This window comes from Apium graveolens, chromosome 4, assembly GCF_009905375.1.
Source record: "Apium graveolens cultivar Ventura chromosome 4, ASM990537v1, whole genome shotgun sequence".
NCBI classification, from domain to species: domain Eukaryota; kingdom Viridiplantae; phylum Streptophyta; class Magnoliopsida; order Apiales; family Apiaceae; genus Apium; species Apium graveolens.
Genome location: NC_133650.1, coordinates 225,059,513 through 225,061,847, shown reverse-complemented (window position 1 = coordinate 225,061,847; position 2,335 = coordinate 225,059,513). Strand labels below are relative to the sequence as shown.

General features: G+C 38.5%; 1 non-coding gene across 1 annotated transcript; it reads right to left on the bottom strand.

Annotated features, from left to right (window-relative positions):
• Positions 1-1,852: 1,852 nt before the first annotated feature.
• LOC141721909 (small nucleolar RNA R71) lies at positions 1,853-1,960 on the bottom strand. The gene has a single exon (XR_012574950.1). It is a non-coding gene; the product is annotated as a small nucleolar RNA R71 (small nucleolar RNA).
• Between the last annotated feature and the right edge of the window lie 375 nt (positions 1,961-2,335).

Below are 2,335 nucleotides of genomic sequence, written 5' to 3'. Positions count from 1 at the left end.
AATGAAGAAAGGAACTTTTCAAGGAAATATGCTGAAAAGAGGTCATAATTGGAAGCCTGGACCATTCTCAAGTTGTAGATAATCTCGTTAGTTTCGCGTGGGCAGTTGAATCGCCTAATTCTGACGAGTAGAACTCAAGTTATGGTCAAAAGAAGAATTGTCAGAAAATTTCCAGAATGTCAGCGCGGCCGCACCAAAAGGCAGCGCGGCCGCGCCGTTGAAATTACTATTTCAGCGCGGCCACGCCCGAAGGCAGCACGCCCGCGCCCGGTTTCTGCTCCAGAATCCTGATTTTAGTCGAAATTGAAGATTTTGAGAGTTCTAGTCATCCTGGAGCCTATATATACCCATAAAAAGACATTTTTAACAAGAGGGAGACCTGGGAGAGCAATAGGAAGACCTAGAGAGCACGATAAGGCTACGGAGAAGAAGACTTTTATTTTCTTTAATATAGTTGATACTTGGATGCTCGTTTTTGATTTGTCTTGGAACCCTAGTACTCCTATATTATTTATTATCATGCTTTCATTGGAACCCATGGTGATGATAAGTTCGATTATGAACTAATCATTATCATGGGGTTCTAACGGATTTACTTATGGATTTCTATAGTTAATTTATTTCAATATCTTGGTGTGTGGTGATTGATTGATATCCAAGTATTGATTATGGTTATTCATCTTATGTGCGTAGATAACATATAAGATAGCGTGTTAATCTCTATTGAAGCAACAATGAATATAGGGATTTAGAACTTGCCATGCTAGCATAGGTTCATGTATTTGTTCTGCATGATTCGTAGGTAATTTTAACCATTTTACTTGCCCTATATAATCACGATAAATAACTTGCGCATTAAACCGTTATGTTTTCAATTCTTATAGACATATAATGACTAAGCATAATTGGTGTCTATTCAACTTCTATCTCTTTTGTGGATGCTTGGTAGTAGGGTATTCGTACAACGAAAGTCGGCGTTTACTAGTTTCGTGTTATCTGATTAGTGTCATCACCATTACATGCTAAGGTTAAGAACAATGACTTTGAATGAAGTAGTAATGAAGTTAGAATCCCATATTTCTCTCATATAAGTAATTTAGCCTCAATTCTCTTAGTTAATGTTAATTAGTATAATCTCTTAGTTTAATCAAAACCCAATTTGTTATTTGTCTTAGCATTGAATGATAGCCATATCATTGTTGCATAGGTGCATAATCTATAATTAACCTAAACCAGTCTCTATGGGAACGAATCTGATTTATATCTTATACTACTTGAGAACGCGTATACTTGCGTGTAATTCTAGCGCGTGTTTTCGCTCTAAAAAGTTTTTAGCGCCGCTGCAGGGGATTCGGTGTTAATTTTTAGGTTATGTGCTTTTCATCAGTGGTCGTTAAAGTTCACTGACTCAGATTCTTTTACTTTCACGGTTTATTTGTTTGTGTTTCTGGTACTCATTACAATGGGAGATCCAGCAGCACGAACGAAAGCCTTGATGGATTTTTCTCAACCCAAGATCAATGACATTCAATCTAGCATTGTCAGGCCAGCTATTACAGCTAATACCTTTGAGATCAAGCCTGGCATAATTCAATGGGTGTAGAATTCAATCCAGTTTGGGGGTTCTCCAATGGAAGATCCAAATATGCACATTAGGGATTTCATTGAGATCTGTGACACCTTCAAGTTCAATGGTATTTCTGAAGATGCTGTGAAACTGAGACTATTCCCATTCTCTCTGAGGGATAAGGCTAAGAGCTGGTTACACTCTCTACCAGCTGGTTCGATTACTATTTGGGAAGATCTTGCTCAAAAGTTTCTCACTAAATTCTTCCCTATGGCAAAGACAGCTGCAATCAGGAATGCTCTTACTCAATTTGCGCAGCAATCAGGAGAATCTTTATATGAAGCTTGGGAGCGCTACAAGGAGATGCTTAGGGGAGTATCCTCATCATGGAATGCATGATTGGATGATCCTAAATTGTTTTTATAATGGTTTGGGAGCACAGTCTAGACCCATGCTCGATGTAGCATCAGGTGGAGCCTTATGGGCTAAGAGCTACGATGAAGCTTATGATCTAATTGAACTGATGGCTGCTAATGAATATCAGTATCCAACTCAGAGATTGCCACATGGCAAGGTAGTAGAAGTTCTTTAAGTGGATACAACTACGACTATCACTGCTCAACTAAAGGAGTTGTCTATGAAGATCGATTCTCTGGCTAACTATGGTGTTAATCAGATAACCAGTGTTTGTGAGCTATGTGCAGGTTCGCATGCGATGGAGCAATGCACTATATCTAGTTAATCAGCTCAATTTGTGAGTAATTTTCA